This window comes from Camelina sativa, chromosome 8 (assembly GCF_030686135.1).
Source record: "Camelina sativa cultivar CO46 ecotype springtype chromosome 8, ASM3068613v1".
NCBI lineage: Eukaryota > Viridiplantae > Streptophyta > Magnoliopsida > Brassicales > Brassicaceae > Camelina > Camelina sativa.
This window is the reverse complement of record NC_141887.1, coordinates 21,013,385-21,039,688: the sequence shown is the minus strand read 5'-3', so window position 1 is coordinate 21,039,688 and position 26,304 is coordinate 21,013,385. Positions and strand designations below refer to the sequence as shown.

The 26,304-nt window shown below is 36.0% G+C and overlaps 4 pseudogenes; 1 reads left to right on the top strand and 3 right to left on the bottom strand.

Annotated features, from left to right (window-relative positions):
* Positions 1-209: 209 nt before the first annotated feature.
* Positions 210-1,248, bottom strand: LOC147940253 (uncharacterized; annotated as a pseudogene).
* An 8,846-nt stretch (positions 1,249-10,094) lies between these two features.
* Positions 10,095-11,575, top strand: LOC109125957 (protein FAR1-RELATED SEQUENCE 5-like; annotated as a pseudogene).
* Positions 11,576-16,681: 5,106 nt separating this feature from the next.
* Positions 16,682-19,434, bottom strand: LOC147940252 (uncharacterized; annotated as a pseudogene).
* Positions 19,435-19,576: 142 nt separating this feature from the next.
* On the bottom strand, positions 19,577-23,337 carry LOC104709653 (uncharacterized; annotated as a pseudogene).
* Between the last annotated feature and the right edge of the window lie 2,967 nt (positions 23,338-26,304).

The window sequence follows — 26,304 nt, the reverse complement described above, 5'->3', positions numbered from 1 at the left end:
TGTGTGGCTAGATCCACTATCCACCACAAGTTCACTCTTGTCCTCAACCATTTCTAATATAGACAAGAATTTATATTTTAAGCTTTTAAAGTAATATATTGAAGGAAAAAAAATTATTTGAATTTAAACCAAAATAATTATCCAAAACAATAATTCAATCAAATGCAAAACATAAAGCATAGAAATTAAACCAAAACAACATTTTGAGTTCACATATCCTCTCCTAAACAATCGGAGGTCTCATGATCAAATAGATCATTCTCATGATCAAAATCATCTTCACCATCGAGATAGACCAGGTTAGCCTCTGGATTTTTCTTCAAGCTCTCTTGATAGAGATCAACAAAGTGCTTAGGAGTTCTGCAAGTCTTTATCAAATGGTTCTCCAAACCACATCTATGGCAAGTGGACTTGGTCTTTGGTTGAGGCTTGAATGCCCCGCGGCCTCTACCCCGACCACGGCCGAAACCGGATCGGTTACCACGGCCTTGACCATCAAACTTGTGTCCTTGGTAAGTCCCACGACCAGGACCACCACGTCCACTTCCTCCACGGCCACGGCCACTCTTGTCCCTATGGACATAGGTAGACTCCTTGGTCTCCTTTGGCTCTTTAGGCTCTTGAGGATTTTTCTTTGCTAAATCAATCTTGTGAGCTTCTGGTAATGGGGCTGTACCAGGAGGTCTCATTGCACTATTCATCATTAATAGCTCATTGTTCTGCTCAGCTAGCAGCAAACACGAGATTAGGTCTGCATAGGTTTTAAACCCCTTTTCACGGTACTGTTGCTGAAGCAGTATGTTGTTAGTGTGAAAAGTAGAGAATGTCTTCTCTAGCAGCTCCTTCTCGGTCACCTCATTACCACAACCTAAGGATTGAGACTATCTTAAACAGCTCTGAGTTATACTCATCCACGGATTTGTAATCTTGGATCCTTAGGTTTTTCCAATCAAATTGAGCCTTTGGTAGGAGCACCGTCTTTTGGTGTCCATATCTGCTTTTCAGCTCTGTCCAAAGGTCAAGAGGATCCTCTATGGTGAGGTACTGATTCTTGAGACTCTCAGCAAGGTGATGGCACATATGCATAATGGCCTTGTACTTTTGCTTATCAGAACAGTCATAACCTTCCTCAATGCATTCAAACAAGTCCTTTGACTTCAGCATGATCTTAGTGTCCAATGCCCATTGCATGTAATTGTCTCCAGAAGCATTCAAGGCAACATAGTCAAGATTTTTAAGCCTTGCCATCTGCATAATACATAAATAGTCAACTGATTTTTAGCATGCGGTATTATGAGACCGATCCATGCAATCAATATTAGGTCATGCGGTATTATGAGACCGAACCATGCCAAAACACTTAGGGTCATGCGGTAGTGAGACCGAACCATGCCAAAACACTTAGGGTCATGCGGTAGTGAGACCGAACCATGCCCAACAGTTTCACTCAAATTTCGTGGTTTAATCATGCATGCAAGACAACAAACCTAGATAGATACTAGCATGCAACAATTTCCTTTTCCTTAAATAATTTTGAGTTTTAGAAGTTTTCCTTTTACTAGATTGGATTTCCTTTTTTCTTAAGATTAGATAACAACAAAGTTTTAGGAAATATTTCTTAAATCTTTAAGATAATGATTATAATTAATTTAGAAGTTATCCAAATTTCTTTTCATGCAAATTTAGACTAATTTCCGATTTTAAAGTTTTAGATTTTAAGGTTTGATTAAACAAACAATCTTAATCGGTTTTAATCCTTAGAACAACCAGATTAATTTTCTTCTATGAATTTCGAATTTAATAGTTTTAGTTCTAGGGTTCTTATGCAACAAACAAACAATCAAACAACCCTAAACTTTAAATCTTAAGCAATTCAGATTTTAGAGTTTAGTTCTAAGGGTTCAAGCAATCAAACAATCATTATCGGATTTTAATCATAGCATAAACAGTTTAATTGCAACCAAATCTAAACAACCTATAACAACCGATTTTTAAAGTTTTAAAGTTATAGGGTTTAGGGTTTTGAAAGCTTATGAACTTGTTTGTTTGATTGTGTACTTGTAAGTTTTAGAGTTCCAATAGATTTAAAGATCAAATTCGATTATGGGTTCTAAGAGGGTTTGATCTTATTTATCTTCCACCGATTTGGAGGTTGACTGGATATGGACCGGGAGCTAAAGACCTTGGTTTTACTTCTCTTGATCACGAACCTCGGACAAGATAGGAGGAAGAAACCGATCACGAACTTGAGCTGCTACTTCGAAACAGGAACCGATCGCCGAACAGAACTCACCCCGGACAGGAACAGACCACGAACTCAGGTGTATCACGAACAAGGGAAGAGGCGACGATTTCTAGGGTTTTAGGGTAAGAGTTTTTCTCAGCTGGATTTAGAGCTTCGTGATGATAACGTGTTATGAAACTAGAGAATTTGAAGGTGTAAATCTCTTGTTATTATTCATAGAATCGAATGGAGGTTATATATATATAGGGATAGTACAAAACCAACTAGACATAGGAATTAGGTAATAGGCCTCGACCATGGGCCATACACTCTAGTACATGTAACAGGCCGGTTATGGAAGATCCACTCCAAGTGTTTTACAACAAAAAAAATTATAAACACGATCAAGAGCAAAATTAAATTTTTGGCAGATGTGGTGAAATTCTTTGTGGTTTGAGGCAAAAACCAAACCAAATTCTAATCTAATCACCAAATCAAGAATCAAAAGCAATAGATCTAGAGGGTTACCATGTTAGGTTTGAACTCCTTCATCTTTTGAAGTTTCTTTAACTCCAACTTAAGCTTCTCATGCTCAGCGTCTCTGGTCTCAAGCTCCTCCCCCTTCATTATGAGATTATATGCATCGCCGGAGGTCACAAGAAAGTGAATCACTCAAACCGAGCTTGCAATCGATTTTTCAGATATATCTCTTCTGATTTTTCAATTTCTTCGTAGACAAAGAGAGGAGAAAGAGAAAATAGTCGACAATTTTTTTTTTTCTTTTTTTCATCTAACAATTATTGAACACTTCAGACCTCTTAACGCATCTTAAACCTCCTAATTAAGAGATACCTTTTACCAATATTATGATTTTTGATTTAATTTTAATCTGACAAAACCTAAGAATTGTATCTAAGAGGTCCCGATGGAGAAGGTCTAAGAAATCTAAAGTAAATAACAAAATGACTATACCCTATTTTTTTAGTGGAAAATGGATTCACTTCCAACAAAGAGCAAATTGATAAAATCATCATTTTAAAGAAATGAGATACAAAAAATATGGTTCTGTGGTTAAGAGGAAACGAGATATTTTTTTCGTATGACTTTAAAAGAACATGTTATTTGTTATAAAATATGTTATATTGAATTAAAGAATATGTTATTTGTTAAATGTTAAATTATTTCACTACAGAAAATCTGTGTTTAGCGATTACCACTTGTGACTCTTTTTTCGGTCACAAAAAAATAACGACCATTTAGCAATTCATTTAAGACTGTTTCCCGACCAAAGTCAAGGCAGAAACAAAATAGACACACATTTACGACGAACAGAATATAGTCGTAAAAACATCGCAATTTGAGACTGTTCAGTAACTGTAATTTATCAAAAACAAAGAGTCACAAATTAGCAACCTTTTTACTCCGGTCACAAGTATATTTATCGATAACTTGTTACGAATTTGCAACTCTTATTTTTTGCGACGGAAGTTGTTACCACATGTGCGACTACTTTGCAACTACTTTTGCAACTGTTTAGCGTCTAACACCTGAATTAGATACTGTTCTGTGACTCTTTAGCAACACTCGATTTTTTGAATTTGAAATTTCACATTAGAGAAATGTTAACATTTTTCTATACACATTTCTACTTTACATTGATCAATATCAGTCATATAAACTTTGTCAGAGATTTCCATTTCAGTATTTAGAGACAAAAATTTCATAATATCTAAATCATTCCAAAGAGTTATATGTTATAACATAATAAGGTTTGTAATTTTATGAAAATTTCAAAACAAAGATATGAAAACAATATTTTAATCTCATAAACTATTTGATATACTCCATAATACAATCATGAGTCCTTATTGTTAATTGATATCAATAAAACTGGTCAAAAATTATAGATTTCAAAAATTTGTATTGTGATTAAAGTCTGAGAGTCACAATTAAGTAACAATTTGCGACTAATTGGTTACAACTTTGCGACTCTTGTTTTTTGCGACTATTTTGCTACAAATTTTGCGACTACTTTGCAACTACTTTTGCAATTGTTTTGCGTCTAACACATGTGATATATACTGTTTTGTGACTGTTTAGCGTCTAAAACCTTAATTAGATACTGTTTGCGACTCTTTAGCAACTCTCGATTTTTTGAATTTGAAATTTTACATTAGAGAAATGTTAACATGTTTCAATACACATTTCTACTTTACAATGATCAATATCAGTCATATAAACTTTGTCAAATTTTTCCATTTCGTAGTTAGACCCAAAAATTTCATAATATCTAAATCATTCTAAAGAGTTATATGTTATTTCATAAGAAGGTTTGTAATTTTATGAAAAATTCATAACAAAGATATGAAAACAATATTTTAAGCTCATAAACTATTTCATATACTTTGTAATACAATCATGAATCGATATTGTTAATTGATATCAATAGTATTGGTCAAAAATTATAGATTTCAAAAATTTGTATTGTGACTAAAGTCTAAGAGTCACAATAGAGTAACAATTTGCGACTAATTTGTTACCAACTTTGCGACTCTTTTTTTTTTGCGAACATTGTGTTACTCTATTTGATAGTTGTCTAATTTTTAGTATTTTTTGCCAAGGTTTAGGCGCATCATATCCCCCCATAGTTTTTAGTATTTGTCTCTTTTGCGACTACTTTGCGGCTCATCTTCATTAATTACTAGGCAAAGAAACCATTTAGGGTTTCTTTATCTCTTTCTAATTTTTGACAAAGTGTCAAAAACCTCTCAAATCTCTCTTCTTTTCCTCTCAAATCTCTCCTCTTCTCCTCTCAAATCTCTCCTCGTTCTCAACTCTCTCTAATGGCTGGTAATAGAAGGTTAAGTAGGGGTCGCGGAGGCAGATCCGCTGGAGGTGTTAGGGTTTTCAATGGTGCGACTACAGGGGAACCCAGTTCTGGCGCAGGTAATCGGGCCTCCAATGGTGCGACTTCACGCGGAGGTCGAAGTGGTGTTGCAACGTTGTCTCACTCCTCGAATCCATCAGGCTCTTAGTCCGTGACTAAATCACATAGAATTATGCCGTCCCAGTTTCCGCCGAGGACACAACCATCGCCTCCTGCTTCTCAACCACCGCCTCCTACTTCTCAACCATTGCGGGTTGGTTCTCAACCACCGCGGGTTGCTTCTCAACCACCGCTTCTTGCTCCTCAACCACCGTTTCCTGCTCCTCCACTCATACCATAACAACCAAACCTAAATATGGAAGAGGATTACGACGAAGAAAACCCTAATCCCAATCCTGCCGAAGAAGAAAACCCTAATTCTAATCCAGCCTAACAAGACTACCAAGATTTGTTAGATGTTATGCTAGCTCTTCCAGGCCGACAACATCTACCAATTATGTCTGTCGAACCCATCCTTCGGCGTTGAGACTCTATGGTAATTTCTCTTTGCTCTTAGTGTTAGGTTGAGAATGATTGTTACATCCGCTTAGTGGTAGGTTGAGACTGATTGTTTGGTTGATTAAGTTTTTGGTTGTGTTTGATTATTTGGTTGAGATGATTGTGTTTGATTGAGACTAATACTCTGTTTTTGTTTGATCAAGTTTAGTAAAGGACTTCTTTGTTTGATTAAGTTTTCTTTACTTTGTTTGCTTAGTTAGATCTAAGTTACATCCGCTTAGTGTTACAATGTTTTTATAAAGACTAATACTCTGTCTTTTTTCTTTGTGACAGGTTTAACAGGCACAAAGGAAAAAATTCTCGGGTGATTGCTGGAATATTTAGAAGGAAATTCGATGGTCCTTACTACAGTTGGAAGGTTACTCCTACACCCATTCAAGAGAGATATTTGAGGACATTTGCGGTAATGTCTTATAGCTTTCAAAGTTTTATTATCTCTCATAAATGACTTCGTATCATTGCTAACTTAACTCAATTGTAATATGTAGCGGAAGTTCTATTGAGATACTAGAATTACTGACTTGTTAGAGAGGGGTTCTTAAAGATAGCCAACAAACGAATGAAAGACATTGTCAGTCAAGCTAAAAGCAGTGGTAAAAACCTGTTTGGATTCGTGGAGAACTGTGGGCTGAGATGTGTGCTCATTGGAACGAACATGATATAATGGAGAGGAGCTCATATGCTTCACAGTGCAGAAACTCCGATCGTGGTGGTCTTGGAGTCCACAAACACCTTGCTGGTCAGAAATCATATGTGCAAATTCATCAAGAGATGGTAATTTAACATTTCTTCCACGAACACCCTAAACACCTTGCTTCCATGATATTAATACCCTAAACACCTCGCTTCCATGATTTTAACATTTTACAATTTCTTTGGAGGAGGAAGAATTGGGCCGTCCGATATCATTTGGCGAAGTGTTCATGAAGACACATACTCGAGCTGACGGATCGTTTGTTGATCAAAAAGCTAAAAAAGTAGCTGAGACTTATGAGAAAATATTAGAGGAGAGACTGTGTGAAGTGGACGATGTGGTCCAGAAAATTCAGGGAATTCTTCTGAACGCTCAACTCATCGCACTCTCAGTATTGATGAAAAGAATGAAATCTTTCTTAAGGTAACTCCTTAGTTTCTTTATTTTGATGAGTGTGTATGATTATTCTTAAGGTAACTCCTTAGTTTCTTTATTTTGATGAAAAGAATGAGTATTTTGCTTTCTTAATCCACATTTTTGTTTTCTTAATCCGCATGGTTTCTTTATTTGCTGAGCATCTTGGTTTCTTAATACTTGTTTCTAGTCTTGACTAACAAAATGCTTTTGTTTTTCTTTGTTTTAGTGTACTCAAACAGATGAGAAGGGAAACATTTTTGGCCTTAGATCTCTTGTTGAGACACTTAGGAAAGGGAAAAGGAAAGAAAGCTATGCAGAATCTTCTTCATCAACACCAACACTTCTCCAGCTTCAAGAACAACTTCGCCGCAAGATAGCTCATCTAGATGCTGAGAATGCCTGACGTGATAAAGAACATCAAGAATATCAAATGAAGACCGATGACCTTGTTAGCTACATGAAAGATAAAGATCCAGGATTTGCAACTTTTATGGTTTCCTTGCGACCAACTGTACCATCAACAACACCAGCAACCGCACCTGAAGACATCATACCACCAGCCACCGTGTCAGGTACTCACCAGCCACCACGTTAGACACAACAACAGCCACCACATCCCTTTCTCCAGTTACTCCAAGTTCTAAACATTATCTTTTCTTAAAAAACATGAATTGCTTTTTTGATTTTATTACTTGTTTTGCTTTAGGATGATCTTTTTGGTTAATACAATCATGCTAATCTTTTTGTTTAAGAATGATTATGATATCTTTCTTAATGATTTGGTTTTCAATTTTAATTTATTGTGATTAATTCCAAATTTGATAATAAAATAGGTTTATTATATGCCAAAATGTCACCAAATTGCGACCAAATTTATTTCTATGAAACTATCAGATTAGTGGCAAAATGCTAACTAATATACGAGGACTACTTTGTGACGACAGTTAAGGAGTCTTAAAATGGTCACACAATTTAATCACTAACTTGCGACTGATTTGTAACTACGTTTACGAGCGAAGGTTCCAAATATAAAGAGTCTGTAAAGAATCGCTTATTGGCGACTTTATAACGGCGTCATAATTCAGTCGTAAATTTGTGACCATTTTGAGACACGTAAATTTTGCGACCATCTAAAATAGTCGTTTATTAGTCGCAAAGTAGGTGTTTGCAACTGTTTAGCGACTCCAATATTAGCAACTATTAATGGAGTCGCTAAACGCATATTTTCTTGTAGTGTTTTTGTATAAACCCTTTTTTGTCATAATTGAATCAAGATTCGATTCATAGTTAATCTCTTCTACACCGGATAACATAAACTTTAAATTTTATATATTACACAATTTTATTTATATCTTAACATGCTTTTTTGTAATACATTGTGTTTTTACAAACAACATGTTGTTAAGCTCAATATATATAATTTGTGAATTTTATATTTTTACACATTATTTTTCAAAATCACACAAAAATTATTTCATTTTGCCACCAAATATTTTCCTTCTTCTTTCCAAAATAAAAATGGTAATTTTTCAGTTCGTTCATTTTAAAACATAAATCCATAATCGTTTTCTAACTATAAAAAGTTTCATAGTTAAGTTATGTTAAATTGTTAAATTATTGAAAAAAATAAAGGAATAATTTAAGTGGTCCACTAAACGAGTGAGCTAACTTTCTATTTTCTTTCTTTTCTAAACGTCTGTTATATATAATATTTTAAAACATTTGCCCTCAAACTTTCTTCAATATTTTTGTGATGTTTTCCGTTAAATCTAACATTTGCAACAAAAGGATACAAATTTGCAACTCAACAAAGGAACTCGCATTCTTTTGATGTTTGAGATATGCTTTCTGCCTTTCTCACATCATTGAGTTAGTAAAAACTATATGTTACAACGCATAAGCTTAGTCTTGCCCTCGACGGTTTGAAAGATTCATGGCTTTGCGTACCTGCAAATATTATCATTATGTAGTTGATTCAGCACTGAGTGATGTTGCGACCGAGAAGCTAACAACAAAGGAAAATTGGATCTCTTCATTTTGCATTTAATATAAAGCACAAATAAATTGTTCAAGCCTTATATATATATATATATATATATATATATATATTTCGTCAAAATTAATATTTTATTAACTTGGTGATCAACAAACTAATTGTTCATAAGCCTGATAGACGGATTACAAGTAGCTGAATAAAAGTCTGAATCGGTACAGCTTAATCTTGTTAAGCTATGAGCAACTCTTATATAAATCCCTTCCAAGGGAAAAAAAGAGACAATAGGTTGGACATATTACTTAAACTTCTATAAATTAATAATATTGAGATTTAACATATTTGTTACTTGTAGAAATTTTATGAACAATACTTGGGTTCACCCCTAGAGGTGAACCCCTTTGTTCACCCTCTCTAATGTTAACCAATAAAAACATGCCACTTAAAGACTAAATTTAAACCATATATTGAAATAAAAAAAGAAAACAAAAGCTGTTTTGACGTCGTTAATGTCGTTGACGTCTCCCATCTTTTACATTTTTTTTTTCTCGGCCCCCTGTCTTATATATATATATTATACAATAGTTTTAGGCTATTATTACTGATTAGGGTTTTTGTTCATCTTTAATCGGTAGGTCTACTTCATCGATACTTTTTTGTTTTGATTAAGCTTTGGATACTTTCTCTTTTTATTCTTTATTGGGTTCTTCGTAACAAACGCTAATCAGAAGTTTTTCACAAATTTACAGAGGAAGACAGAGATAATATCAATTTAGACATCTAGAAGAAGGAAAACTTCAGTGTTATACAAACATCAACTTGTCAGGTGAAGTTACGCAGATTCTCTTTTTTGTTTTGGGTGCCAATATGAAGTAGTTTCAGATTCTCTTATCATTATTAAACTAATATATTTTTAAAAATTAGTGGTGAAAAATAGAGGTATTGTAATCGATACATATGTGTGAGTTTCTATATTAAAATATTTATGGATTAGGTTTTTCAGGTCATCTTTTTCTCTGTTGTGTGTTGATCCGGATATATTGAAGTCTGGATTTGGTGGATGTTAACAAAGACGTACTAATTCCGCAAGGTAAGACGTAAACATCAATTAAAAGAGTTTTTTTCTAAGTATATTTACTAGGAGATATATGTTCGAGATATATGGTGCATCAAAAGCTGAAAGATGAACTATGTATTGGCATGGAGTTTAGCTCTGATGAGACTGCGCATACAACTTACCAAAAGTATGGAGGCAGTCATGGTTTTGACGTAAGGAAACAACGAAGGACGATAAAAAAAGAGAAGGTAGTAAGGCTTCGTTATGTTTGCTCAAAGGAGGGGTATAGGAAAGAAGTTGAGTCATGTATTTCATGGAGCAGAACAATTTGCCATGGACTTTAGTAAGTGTGTATATGACCATGAGGAAGAACAAGATTGGTTATTGGCATGGAGTGATATGCTCGGGAAGCATAAATTGACGGAGGATAAATGGTTGAAGAATTTGTTTGAGCTCAAAGAAAAATGGGCAATGGTATATGGACGTCATACTTTTACAGCAGATATGGTGAGCACACAACGTAGTGAAAGTATGAATAATATATTGAAAAAATAGTTGAAGCGTAATTATAACTTGTTGTGCTTCTTTGGACACTATGAGAGAGTGTTGGATGATCGAAGATACAAAGAATTGATTGCTGACTTCAATATGATGCATACCTTGCCGGTATTATGTGCTTATGTAGAAATGTTGCAACATGCACAGGAAGTGTATACGCCTGAAGTTTTTAGCTTGTTCCAGAGGCAATATATAGTTATCGGTGATTATGTTGCTACAAAAGTCAATAAGTCTGAGATGGTGTATGAATACAAAGTATCTTATCGTGGTGTGACACGAGAGCATTTGGTTAATTATGATGATATAAGCCAAACAATACATTGTGGTTGCATGAAGTTTTCTTTTGCTGGGATCTTATGTCGTCATGCATTGAAAGTGCTGGACAAAAAAAATGTTAGAAGAATTCCATCTACATACATTCTAACTCGATGGAGCAAAGAGGCAAAAACACGAAGAATATCTTATTATCATCCGAAGACACTTAATGAAACAGAGAAGCAATCGATTGGAAGGCGATACAGCCATATATGTCGTACTTTCCGTGAAATTGCATCTGTTGCTGCTGATCATATAGAGTTGACGTTGTGCGCAAATGAAGATGCCATTCAATTGCTTAGAAAATTGGAGGAAAAGAAAAAGAACTTGTGAAAGCTAATGCATGGATGCCCCAAAGCTCAGATGTTGGACTTGTGGAAGAAGAAGAAGAAGTAGAAGACAAGGAAGTTCCAAATGCACGTGGAATAAAAAGAAAAGCTTATGTTGGACGACCAAAGAACCAAAAAGTTGGTCCCCATGATCGATACTTGAATGTTCTTGAAGTAAAAAATCGACGTACATCAAAATCATCAAGTAATGATACAGCAAAAAAAAAGTTATCATTTCAGGTATTTGATATATATTTTTTCTTTTTAATATAAATATATATATATATATATAAATATATATATATATATATATTCACTTATTAATATAATTACATATATATTCACTTATTAATATAAATATAAATATATATATATATATATGTATATTAACATTTAATAAAATGATAAATGCTATAGGACACTACTCTTACTCCAGATACTCAATTATCTGTTACTACCACTAGTCTGACCTTACATCATGAGTCATTTATCTCACAAGTGTTCAAGGTAAACAATTCATTTTTACTATTTCTATGTTCTTAAATTATTTGTCATTTTTATTATTAATTTGAAGTCTTATATTTTGTAGGAATATGACAAGAGTTATGGTGGTCCATCTTAATGTTATGCTATACCACTTCTTTTTTCCCAAAATCATATAAAGCTATATCACTTTTCATTTTTCCTTTATGAAATCACATTTTTGCAAAAGTACATTAGTATTATTTTATTCTACAATGATCTTCTTTTTATTATTTTCTTTCAAATGTGCTTTTTTTTTTGGCTTAGGCGTACATGTATATACTGACAAGAAAAAAAAAATTACTGGATTGTAGAGATGAGTAACGTCCAAAATCTGTGTTCATAATGATTAATGAACAATACTTGTAAATACAAAATCTTCATTTAAATATTTGTAAAAACTAAAAGACAGGAGGCCGAGAAAAAAAAATGTAAAAGATGGGAGACGTCAACGACGTTAACAACGTCAAACAAAATAATACAGCTTTTGTTTTATTTTTTCATTCAATATATGGTTTAAATTTAGTCTTAGGTAGCATATTTTTATTGGTTAACATTAGAGGGGGTGAACAAAGGGGTTCACCCCTAGCTCACCCCTAAGGATGAATCCAAATATTGTTCAAATTTTATTAAATGGATAGATTAATTTTAATATTAATTTATAGAGAAAGATTTTTAGTCTATAGTGTATTTTAAATAATAACAAGTTTATACTCAAAACGATTTACTAATTCAAATAATGTAATAAAATATTTGAACCTTATATATTACATAAAATATTTTAATATATTGTTTATTCTATATATATATATATAGAAGCCAATATAAAATCAATAAATTTCTTATTTAGCATACAATTTAATAATTGCAATTGTCGCAGACATAGTGGCGGTTTGTGTGGAGTCTAGGAAGCAACATGTTTTTTCTTTATCATAAAAAATACACTAATTTCTTCATTTGTGTCTGTCGATCAACATATATATCATATTTACATGCATGTGCTTCCGACGAATCTTGTATGTTTTTTCAACGTCTTTGTATTATTTGCTGACTCTGTCGAATCTATTTATTCTAAGACGACGGTATAGAAACGAGGCACCTGGATGAACCATTCAAAATAACATAACTAAAATGATTTTTAGAAAACATAATCACGATCCAAACACTCATCACCACATGGGATTATTTATATGGTTATGTGTAAAGCAAAGAAAAGATAACACACATACGGATCTTTAGATCTCTAAACATAACATACAAGATGATGAACTAGTGATCATCATTATCAACATCATCATCTAGACCTAGATAAAACCGAAATAATAGAGTGCAAAGCGGTTGCAGCTATCCGCGATTTGATCTGCCCGCGTTTTGGGATCATCCTAAGTTCTCCAGAATGATCTCCTTGTCTTCTTCTTTTCACGGAAACACCAGAACCTCCTTTCACTAGTTCTCCATTCATCGTATAAGTAAAAATTATAAGAGAACCACTTTCTTTCTCAGCACGTAACCTTTAGAAGCTTGGAGATTTTCCTTAAATCTAAATATCTTCCCATGTTTGTGCTTATATAGAGGAGCGGTATAGAGAGACACGGATTATGGTGTTGCTAGTGGAAGCTGCTTGGTTTCTTGAGTCGCTGACAGGTTAAGTAGTTAGGACACATGCCAACTTGCAACATTGGTTACATGACAAATTTATAAAATTATAAAATTTGTTTTGTAATGATGTTTGATGGTATTGGACCGTTTGTGCGGTCGGGTGTTTAGCTTTTCAATGTTTTTGCCGACAGATTACAGGCAACGGACGATGCAATGACGAAACATGTGTTTAATTTAACCCAGTGTTAGAGATATTCCATATCGAGCTCATGTAACAAATATCAAAGGTTGATGTTAACACACATTCCAGTAAATAATTAACCACCGCGGATATATATACACTACTCGGTGAACAAAAATATATAAGGAAAACAATCTATTATACTAGGTTTTCTTAGTTTGCGTGTCTGAGAGTTTTTAAGGCGATTTCTCCATAAATTTTTCGCCGGAATTCGGTTTTACGCCATTCGCCGAGAATATTCTTCTTTCACCCCCTTTTTTTTTTTCTTAGTCGGTTTCTCTTCAGTTTTTTCCAGGATATTGGATCTTTTCATCTTGCACTATTCTGGCTCTAGTTCCAGATCCAGATCTTCTTTCTAATTTGGATCTGGTTCCTTTTCAGATCTCTAACCTCTCGACTCGGATATCTCAGAATTTACCTAATTCCACAATACCAACTCAAACAGAGCGGTTTAAGGCATCTTTAAGGAACCTTAAGAAGATTGACTTGCCGATAACTATTGGAAATGGATTCCGGTTGTCCAAGCTCCGCCCTCGATTTTACTGCTGATAAATTGAAGGGTCACATTGTGGCTAAGTTTCATGGGTTGATTCCTCTCTCGGCAAAAATTTACTTCGATCTCAACCTTGTCTAGGGGAAATATGATAACATAACCATTCGTCAGGTTTCGGACACGTCGTGCCTCATTTTGATACCTTGTGTGAAGACTAGGGATTGGGTTCTGCAAGTGGGGTAATGGAAAGCTGGGAATTGTGCGTTCAACTTCTATTCTTGGTCGATTGATGCTTTTCTCCAGGTACATGAACTCACTACGGTGCCGACTGGGGCAGAGTTGCATAACGTCCCGTCTCAGATGAGAGGGAAGAAGTGAAGAGTTTGGGGTTCAAAGGAACAGCAAGAGACGCTTCCTCTAGAGAACCATTGGGTTGAAGTTTGTTGCAAGAAAAAGAACAAGGGAAAGAAAGCTTAGGGTGTAGCGGATATGCAATGTGGGTTTCCGGGAGCGTTGAGTGCTCGTAAGTTTGCTAAGATGGAGACTACGAAACAGTTAGGAATACAAAGGAGCGCTAATAAGCTTCAGTTTAGGAAGCCTTGTCCAGAGAAGTACCGGATTTCGCCTCCTGCATCAGGTTCTCAGCCTAATCGGGGTAGTTCCCCGGTTAGTGGCTGCTAATCCTTGAAAGAGAGTAGCTCTACCTTCACTTTTGGGTTCTAGATGACGAAGGTTTTTTGTTGGAATAGTAGGAGTTTAAACAGCTTCTCTAGACAAAGATTTGTTATAAATTGGATGTCCAGAAATAAGCCAGTTATGTGTAGTTTTTTGGAGATGCATGTCTCGGAGGAGAATGCAGATCAAATTTTACGGGCCTCCTTTCGAGGGTGGAGGGGAGAATATAACTACCAGTTTGCAGAGAATGGCAGAATTTTGGTGGTTTGAGATCCATCTGTATCTGTCATATGTTATTATAAATCAGCTCAGGTTATGCTTTGCGGGGTTTACATACCGGAGTCGAAAGAAAATTTTCCAGTAGCATTTGTTTAAGGCTATAACACTCTTCTCCAGAGAAGAGACCTTTGGGTGGATATCACAAGGATAGCTCAGAACTCTCATGCAAGGGGGTCTCCTTTGATGGTTATGGGAGATTTCAACCAGATTATCTCAGCTAATGAACATTATTCATTGCTTTCTCATCCCTTGCCTCTAACAGGTAAGTCAGAATTCAACCACTGTTTGGTAGAGAATGGTTTGTCAGATTTGACGAGTAGAGGAGCATTTTATACGTGGAAGAATAACCAGCCGGAAGATCCAGTATTGAGAAAGCTAGACAGTGTTTTAGGGAATGATCATTAGAGGGACACATTCCCGGAAGCTATAGCTATTTATGATCCTCCTAGGGATTCAGACCATTCTCCTATTCTGGTGCACACCTCTTCCCATATTCAGAGTAGTAAGAAATCCTTCAAGTATTTCTTGTTCCTATCCACTCATCCCAGGTTCAAGGAGGTTATCGCTGCAGCCTTGTTGGAGCAAAGTGGGGCAGGCTCTGCTTTATTTACCATGGCTCAAAAAATGAAGAATGTTTAAGCAGCTTGCAAGCAGTTTAATAGGGAGGGCTTTAGTAATATCCAACACAAGACTAAGTGAGGGTTATTGGTTTGAGATTTGAATAGAATTTTAAAGATTTTAAATGTTATGTAAAATCTGTTGTTATTAGATCAAGATTTTGTTAAACTCTGTTAAAGTTTAATGTTATTAGTTTGTGATTTGTAAAAAGTCATTTAAAATCTTAACAAAAGTTTGGTGTTATTCATTTAAAACAAAACAAAAGAATCTAGGATTGTTAATGTTTTCAATTATTATGTTATTGGTTCATGATCTCTGACACTTTCTTTACAAAATAAAGTCATGGAAAGTATCACAAAAATACAGAGATTGTTTGGAGAACTTTACAAAATTTTAGAAAACTAATCAACAAAACTCTCTAGCAATCTTTAACTATCTTTCAGTTATTCACTTTCAATGATTTTGTTGAACTCTTCAAAAATCTTTATAAATTAGAATCCAATAACAGCCCCTAAGGATTCTTTGGCTCATCTTGAATCCATTCAGGTTGATTTGCTCCGATCACCGTCAGATTCCTTATTTAGAGAGGAGTTTGTAGAGAGAAAGAAATGGAATTTCTTAATTGCTTAGGAGTCTTTCTACAGACAGAAGTCTATAGTGCGGTGGTTGGCTGAAGGAGATGCAAATACAGCTTTCTTCTTCAAGTCGGTTATTGCCACTACAAGAAATATAGGTTTTGTTAGCAATAGAGAAATGCTATTATATGTCATTAATAACGATATCAAACGCTATGTTAGCGGCAGCTATAATAGGTCGCACACATATTATAGCGTTTTTGGGTTTGCTATCTTATTTTAAATATATGATAGCGTTTATTTTGACTTGCTATTAATTGGTCTTTCTTATGATAGCTTCTTTTATTAACGCTGTAAGTTCTATACAATAACATTTTTTCAATTTGCTATGGATGGCCTATTTTATGATAGCTTTTCGTTTTGACGCTATATTTGTTATATAATACTGGTTTGTATTTACTATTGATTATGCTATTTTGTGAAAGCTTTCGGTATTGATGCTATATTTGTTTCATTATAGCGTTGGGAAAGTGTTACTAATTGGTTTGTTGCAGCACTTACCAATCCAACAATTCATTACAGAATTCAAATTCACCATTCAAGCCTTAGATCAAACAGAAACAATAGTAGAATAAACCTGATAAGTTTTAACACAATATCACTTTATCCTTTGGCCATGCAATGAATGTCCCAATTGCATCTCCCATACATTCAATTTCACCCGACTGCCTCCAAACTGCGGCAACATTCACCTTCACTATGTCAACCCAAACCTTAACTGCATTAGGCCATAAGGGAACAAAATGAATAGTCTGGTATGGGTTGTCTGAAGCCCAACGTCCTTCAGCAACCACCTGATTCTTTCCGCTAATCTCCATTAACTTGCACTTCTGATTTTCTTTGACAATATCATTCTACAATATTTACAAAAGAAACCATTATATTATAGTTCGAATAACAGAAAAATAAGAGCCACTTTATACCATATGAAAAAGTACCTGAGAATTTTGGAGTGGGGACTGAGAAAGTGGTGGATTTATCTTTACAGGTGCTTTTGGAGTGTTAGAACCTTGAGATGCAGAATTTTTACCATTTGATGCAGTTTTAGGACTTGGTGCTTTTATAGATGATGTAGGAGACCTTTGGAAAGTTGATTCTGATGCATCTTCTAAAACACACTTATTGGCAGACCATGCTACGAATGACTTCACAGAGTCCCCAAGGTATCTAATTTGTGGCGTAGGCCTCCACAGGAATGTATCTCCTCCATGTACCACATCGACAAAGAATTTGACTGCATTTGGTCCAAGAGGGATATCATTAACCAACGCTTTTGGTTCATTACACTGCCAACAGCCTTCAGCCACAACTCCATCAGTTCTACCAGACCAGTCCAGCAGTTTGCACTTGTTCAAACAATCTGTTGTTGGGCTCTATCAAATGCAGAAAATAATAAACTCAAAAACCATAAGAAATATGGTTTTGTATAAGAAACTTTACCCTAAGAGGAATCTCTTCAGCATAAAATCCCATCTGGTCAATAAGAACACATTTACTTTCAGGCCATGCAATCATTTCACCAACAGCTTGCTCAACATTAAACATCCCTATTGAAGGTCTCCAAAGAAAGGCTTCTGTGTTTATTGCTTTCTCAACCAAAACTTTAACAGCAAAAGGGCCCAAGGGGATGTCATTCACGAAGTCCTTCGGATCAGATAATAAAAGAAGTTCCTCAGCCACATTTTCATCAGTACTAGACCAGTCAACCAACACACAATGACGACGTTCTTGCGTGTTAACACTCTACAATAATTTTATTGACAATGTGAGAATTCGTATGAACACAAATAACTAATCTCAAATCAAATTAGCTTACTCTGGCTCTTGCAGGAGCTGAGTTTTCACTAACTTCAGGTTCTTGCCTCTGTCACAAATAAAACAAAGTTAGAATAACATATAATAAAACATTGTATGAAGATATTTACAACTATGTGAGTTTAACTAACCTGTCTAATTCTAGCAATCTCGTCTTCCAATTCATGTAAACTAACTGATACTGTTTTTCTTCCATCTCAGCCATAAACTTTTTCTTAACTTGAAAACAAGCTAACTTGGTCTTACTCATGCTTCTACCCATTGCCCTCAGACGACCTGGATTATCAAGTCCTAATAGTTGTGCTAGGTTGTCTTCTAGTGGGTTTGTTGAATTTGACGAAGCAGCATGATCAACCAGTTGAGCTGCCTTCTTCTGCATCATTTAGGAAACATACATATATAGAGTGGGTAATTGAGAACAAATACTAAACGAAAACTCATGTGAGGGAAATTCAATAACTTACAAATTTCTCAGCTGCTTGGGTGTTCACTGGGGTTCCATTCTTTTTGGTACGTGACTTTACCCAGACCTTAAGCCTAGTCACTTGTGATGATTCTGAACTCTCTTGTTTCTGTTAAATAAATAACTCGGGTAAATTAACATGGTGGACTTGTATAGAGTTCTTATCATAATAAAGGTAATAGATGTTACCATATCTTCAGCCAGCATGACCATTCCTCTTCGGCTACAAGTGTGAGGTATTTGTTGTCGCCTTCTCTCCTTGTAGGATTCACTAACAGCTGCAAAGGCTAAGCTGGTATTGATCTTAACAAATTTACGCCATTCTGTTGGTGAAACATTCTTTGGTCGCAGATTCATCCTCTCTTGATTAGTAGATTTACTCCTTATCAATGAGACAAGTCGTGATTTGGAAGCCCTCCAAAGACATCCCATTTGCCCCATCACAACATTCTTCTGAAACTCTTCATCAACCTCAAACCTTGCCTATATTACATATAATTATCAGAGTTAATAATCAAAACATAACATATATAAAATATTGACATATGAGAGTGTAAAGAAGAAGGTGACCTGAACAGATTTCCACAGAACAGTTTTGACTTCGTCACTGGTTTTCCTACAATCATCAACGGTGACAGGAACATGTTCCCGCACTAATGGACCTAGATAAGACGACAACTTTACTGATCCTGGACCAATAGGCTATCCCATGTCATTAAAGTCAACTCTTTCACGAACATTTGGATCTTTGGCTATGTTTTTCATCTTAGCTGGACCTCTATGTTTTTTACGCTTAGGTGGATCTGCAATCTCATTCTCTTGTGACTGTTGAACCTCACCAACAGGCTCTTCCTCTTCAACACCCTCGTTAGGTGGATCTGCAACCTCATTCTGGACCTCGTTAGGTGGATCTGCAGCCTCATTCTGGACCACATTCTCCTCAGCAGCCACTCTTTCTTCATCACCTCCAACTGTCTGAGGATGCACCATACCCAGATATTCTGGCTCTTCAAGGTCTTTCTTCTTAGACTTCTTCGTATTCTTAGTCTTTCTCTTACCCATCTTAATTCACCTGAAAAATAACATAAACATTACTAACATGTCACTAAAGACAGTAAAAAACAATCAGATAAGATACATACACAGAACAAGACAAAAATACACACAAAGACGAAACCAATCAGACAAAAAGCACAAACTCATATCACACATATATGCCATCACATTCAGGCTGAGCATTTTGAGAATATTCTTCTTCATCTAACTGAACATCCATTTGAATAGTTGATGGCAATGGTCCAATATGCGCGTCCCCATCTTCTTCCTCTTCCTCACTGTATCTCCGTGAAGGACCTCTCAAGACAACAGACCAACCTGATTCATCACTCTCCTTTGAGTAAAATACTTGCTTAGCCTGAGAAGCCAATATGTATGGATCCCTCATAAAAGAAACTTGATTCTGATTCAAGTTAACTAGTGTGAACCCATCTTCTACTTTTACTCATTTACCTCTCACTGTCCATTGACACCGGAATAAAGGAATATAGAAGACATTATAATCCAACAGTATAATGTCTACTACTCTCCCATAGTATGAAAATAAATCAACAACTTGTGAAGTATCATTTGCACTCGCTCTACACACTGTTGTTGCTTCATAGAAAACCCCACTATTTTGACACAGCCTAGAAACTGAAGCAGTGTGAAACCATTGTCCATTCACTATGTAACCTGTATATGACCTAGCACTTGTCTGGGGACCATATGCCAACCATTTGAGTCTTTCGTCATGGTGTTATGAGTCAATAGGTATCTACATAATATAAATTAAATGAATAAAATATTCTTAATAAATCCCATGATCAGTACATAATATTAAGAAAGAGTAAGAAATAGTTGCCTGTTCTTTTAGCCAAGCTGCAAAATTCTGAGTATGAGTACGCCATAAAACTGTTGCATCGCGTCTGCATCTTGCATTTGAGTTTTGTAGATATTGTAGGTGCAAGCTTATTTAAAAGAAGTAAAGGAATCAGTTGAAAGTTTTAACAAGTATGTTATACAAATGACCAAATCAGTTATAATTTCACAACTTACTCGACATATGTGTCCACGACAGCCGAATTTTGAATGACAGCAAGATGTGCTATTTTCTTCTCCATATCAGATAGAGTAAATGATGTGGCTGTTGATATTGGACGCCCCTCCATGATAGAGTTGCTGTCATACTCAGTATTCCTATCTTGTTTTTCTTCTACACTTATTGTCTTCTTAAGAAAATCACTACAGAACCTCACACATTCTTCAGCTATATAGGACTCAGCGATACAACCCTCTGGTCTTGTTGGGTTTCTATCAAAGTCTTTTAGCACTTTCATATACTTGCATGCATCATGTAGTAACAACCAAGTTGAAATGCAGATGTTTAAAAGATAAACATAGTCTAAAATATAGAATACTAAAACACAATACCTCTCAAAAGGGTACATCCAACGAAACTGAACTGGACCACCTAGTCTAGCCTCCCTTCCGAGATGTATGACCAAATGAACCATGATATCAAAGAAGTTTGGTGGAAAATATCTTTCAAACATACACAGAGTTTCGACAACTTCAGTTTCAATTACTGAAATCTGCTCTCTATCAATAACTCGCTGACACAAGTGGTTGAAGAATGAACACAAACGAAAGATTGCAATCCTAGGACCTTTTGGTAGTAAACCTCTGAGTACAACTGGGAGGAGCTGTTGCATCAACACATGATAATCATGTGATTTGAGACATGTTACCTTACACTCTTCTAATGATACAACCCTTGATATATTTGAACAATACCCATCAGGCCCCTTGATGTCAGATAGGCGTTTGCAGAATATCTTTTTCTCTGTCTTAGATAAAGACCACGAAGCTGCTGGAAGATAAGTTCTTTTACCTTTGGTACTAGGGTACAAATCTTTCCTAATACCAAGATGTTACAGATCTTTACGAGTATGTAAACCATCCTTTGATTTCCCACAATGCAATAATGTTGAGACAATACTAGCAGCCACGTTTCGCTCAATATGCATGACATCCAAATTGTGCCTTATAGGCAGTTCCTGAATCATAAAAACAATTCAATCAAAACCAATACTTAAGAAAATTACTTCAAATTGATTCTTAAAATTACTTAATATAATAGGGTGCAAATAACATACCTTCCAATACGGTAGATTGAAGAATATTGACCTTTTCTTCAATCTGGACAACTCCTCTTCGTCTACATTCTCTTCTTCATCTTCCTTAGAGTCACTAGATAAACCCTCACTGTCATGTTCTTCTTCAACACATGGAGTTCTTTTTCTCTTTCTCGCAGATTCTTTAAAATTCCCGAAACTATTTTTGTAGTTTCTCAAGATATGGGAAATATCTTGACCAGATAAAATCCTAGACTTTCTCCCATGTTCTGCGTGTCCATCAAACCAAGCTTTTTTAACCCGATACCTATATGCTGGTGGAAGACCCTTTCTATAACGCATGTAAACATGCTTCCTGCCAAACTTAAGCCACATACTGTCTGTGTGTTTACCGCACAAGGGACAACCCATTTTTCCCTTCACTTTGCATCCAGCAAGATTCCCATAGGTAGGAAAATCACTAATGGTCCACAGAAGCATTGCTTTTAGCGTAAACACAGATCTACCAAATGCATCATATGTTGGTTCTCCTTTGTTCCACAAATAGTTTAGATCCACTATAAGGGGTTCTAAATAGACGTCAATACTGTTACCAGGCTGATGTGGACCAGGAATGAGCAAGATGAGCATAATATTCTCCTTCTTCATACATAGGTGTGGAGGCAGATTGTAGTTTACCAACAAGACAGGCCAACAACTATACTGACTATTCTTCATGTTAAACGGATTAAACCCATCTGTGGAGAACCCAATCTGCAAGTTCCTTTCCTCAGCAGCAAATAGAGGATATTTGTCACTCATTTGATCCCAAGTGACAGAGTCTACAGGGTGTCTGAGTTTTCCATCCTTGCTCTTGTTAGTAGAATGCCACCTTAAGGTTTTGGCCATTTCCTCAGACCTAAACATCCTCTTAAACCTTGGAATTATTGGAAAGTATCTTAAAACTTTCTGTGGGACACCTTTCTTTACTTCACCAGTTTCCTTGTTAACCTCTACCTTGAAGCATTGCAATGTGGACACCTATCAAGCTTCTTCAACTTCTTTCTGAATAGGCAGCAATCATTGATACAAGCATGTATCTTTTGATAACCCATATCAAAAGACTTCAAAAATTTCTTCACATCGTACAATGATGTATGTAGCACGTTGTCATCAGGTAACATCTCTGGCAGTGTCTCAAGTAGCTCATTGAAGCTCCTGTCAGACCACCCATTTTGTGTCTTAAGTCGAAATAATGAGACAATCGCTGATAGCTTACTATGGTTTGCACAATTTTGATATAAAGGTGTTTCTACGTTTGCTAACTTTGCCAGGAACGCATCTTCTTTCTTGTCCTCTCCCTCTACAATTTCAGAGAACTCATCCAACCCAGCCAACTCCTTATCTAAATACTCAACAGCTCTGTACAACCCATCAATCTCTTCATTACACTGATTTACTTTGCTATCACATTCAGAAACTGAGTAAACTTCTCCGTGATGGTACCAATCCTTACGGCACTTGTAGACCTCATCCATACCCCTGGTTACTAGATGATCAACAACATCAACCCCTAAGTGACGATCTACATTGCGACAATCTTTGCAAGGGCAAATTATCAACTGATTGTCATCATTATCTGCACCCGCAGCCCGAACAAAATTCCATGCACCTCTCTCATAAGCAGGATCAAGTCTACAAATGAATGACAAGAAAAATCTTTATTAAATACCCCAAAACCCAGCCAACAACCAGAAATGTATAAATTAACATCGATCTACCTGCAAAGATGCATCCATTCCTTGTCCAGCATTATATGATCTCACCTTAAATAAAACCGTTAGAGCAACATATTATACTGTCACAACACTAACTATTTCTCTTACCAATTACACTATGAGAAAGAAGCAACAACCATAATTGAAATCCAAATAAAAAACACATCAAGCATAAACAGATACATAAACTGCTGAAACCATATCAATGTCATATCTCCACCAAATAAAATTCAATACAAAACTGAAACCACAACAATGTAATAACTCCACCATACATAACACCTCAAAACTGGATAGATAGAACTTACATGTTGTATATAATTGAGAAAAATGTCTAGCTTGTTAGATGGATATAACCTGTCACCAATAATGAGAAAACAATATCAAAACAAGTACACATTCCTGAATAAAAAATAAAGCTTCGTAGACATACGAGAACATATATGAAGCTAAATCAAATCCAAGTGAATTATAAGAGAACATATATGAAGCTAAATCAAATCCAAATCTCAAACGAAAATAAGATAAACAGCAAATCTAAAGCACAATCAGAAAAATTGTTACAAACCACAATTCTAAAGCACATAACCCTAAATCTCAGAACAAAATTGGTACACAACCCTAAATCTGAGGAAAATTGAAACAAACAGCAAATCTAAAGAACCTAACCCTAAATCTCGCCGTCGACGACAAAATAAATAACAGAACTAACACTAGAAAGACAAAACCTTGCCTCGCGAGATGAAATCGAGCTGATATGGAGAATGTAAGGACGAACTTATGGCCAGCGAGATGGTTTATTGCTTCGACAAGGACGAACTGATGCCCAGAGAGAGGATTAATTGCTTCAGTGTTGTCGCCGGAGATATCAGTGGAAAGAGATGAGGGAAGAGAGAAAAACACTTAGCGACACGAACTAGAAAAAAAAACATAAGTGTTATGTTATGTCAGTGGAAACACTCGAATAGGGAAAACCTACGCGTTTCGAGAAGAGGGAAAATGTACCGCTTAATGAAAATTTCCCCTCCAATGACAAAATGTCGCGATTTTAGTCTTTTTTTTATAGCGTTTTCATATCTTAGCGTTAGTATATTGCTATCAATAGAAACCAAAATCTCCAATTTTTCGTACATAGCACTTTAGAAAATAATGCTATCATAATGTGCTATCAATGTATAGTTTTTTTGTAGTGTGCTAATTAATATAGAATCTGTATCAAGTTTCTAAGGGGAGAAACATGGAGAATTGATATATAATTTGGACCAAATTAAGGATCTCCTAGTATCCTACTACCAAAGACTCTTAGGCTCAGAGAATGTGGAGGTGAGTCCCTTATCAGTGATTGGGATTAGTGACCTAGTCTCTTTCAGGTATGTCCTAGAGTTAGCAGCTCAATTGTTAACTCTTCCTTTGGTGGGAGATATTAAGAGAACAATAGTCTCAATGCCTAAGTCAAAAGCACCAGATCTCGATGGCTTCTCTATGGAGTTTTTATGGGAAGCATGGGATATAGCGGTCCAGGAGGTGATGGAAGTTGTCCAAGATTTTTTCACTTCTGGTCACCTCCCAAGAAACTTCAATGCTACCTCCATTACTCTCATTCCAAAAGTTCAAGGAGCCGATACCATCCCTCTATTCTGACCTATCTCTTGTTGTACTACTGTTTATAAGGTCATAGCTAGGCTCCTTAAGCAAAAATTGAAACTTTTCATCTTTGATGCAGTACAAGTAAACCAGGTAGGCTTTGTTCAAGGGCGACATCTTTGTGAGAATGTCTTCCTGATGTCTGAGCTGGTCAACAATTTCCGTGTCACTGGTCCCACCATCAGAGGATGCCTCCAGGTTGGTTTAGCTAAAGCGTATGATAATCTAGATTGTCAGTTTTTGGTTAATGTGTTGTTGGCCATTGACCTTCCTCCTCAATTTATCGGATGGCTCAAGGAGTGCTTCACCAATCCCTCATTCAGTATAGCCTTTAATGGCGAGCTCATAGGCTTCTTCCTGGGCAAGAAAGGATTACGTCAAGGGAATCCTATATTGTATCTGCTTTTTGTTCTTGCGATGGATGTTCTTTCCAAGAAATTGGATAAAGGAGCTTTAGATAGCAGATTTGGGTACATCCTCTCTTTTTAGCTCCTATGATTACTCACTTGAGCTTTGCGGATGATATTTGATATTTTTTGATGGTCAAGAATCCTCTTTGGAAGGCATGCTGGAGATCCTTGAGGAGTTTAAGATTGAGTCAGGGTTGGGGATTAACCGAACCAAAACGACGTTGTATCTGGATGGGGGTAATTTTAATGCCAACCAGTTAATAGCAAACAATGCGGGTTTAGCTCAGGGGTCCTTTCCAGTTAAGTATTTGGGAGTTCCCCTATCCACCAAAAAGATGTCTAGACATGATTACCAGCCTCTCTTAGATAAAATCATGGGTAGATTTAACTTTTGGACAGTTAAGCGATTGTCCTTTATGCAGTTGAATCAATCAGTAATTTACTCTACCATCATCTTTTGGGCTTCTATATTCATCTTGCCCAACAGTTCAATGGAGGATATAGAGTCCTTGTGCAATGCGTTTTTATGGAAGGTGTCACCGGACTCAGCAAGGGGTGCTAAAGTGTGTTGGAAGTCAGTTTGTACTTCTAATGTTAGTGGTGGTCTGGGGTTGAAAAGGTTGGCTCACTGGAACAAGATTTTGGGCCTTAAACTAATATGGTTAATCTTTGCAAATGGAGGATCTTTGTGGGTGTCTTGGGTGAAAAGAAATTTAATAGGCAACCAATGCTTATGGGGTATGAATGGTTCAACTATCGGAAGTTGGATATGGAGGAACCTCTGAAACCTTAGGCCCTTGGCTAGGCCTTTCATCGTCTGTGAACTTGGCTCTATGGTAACTTGCAAATTTTGGACAGATAACTGGACGTCTCTGGGTCCTCTGCTGGATATCACGGGTCCCTCTGGACCAAGAGTATCAGGTTTGCCTCTTTCAGCTGTCGTTGCGG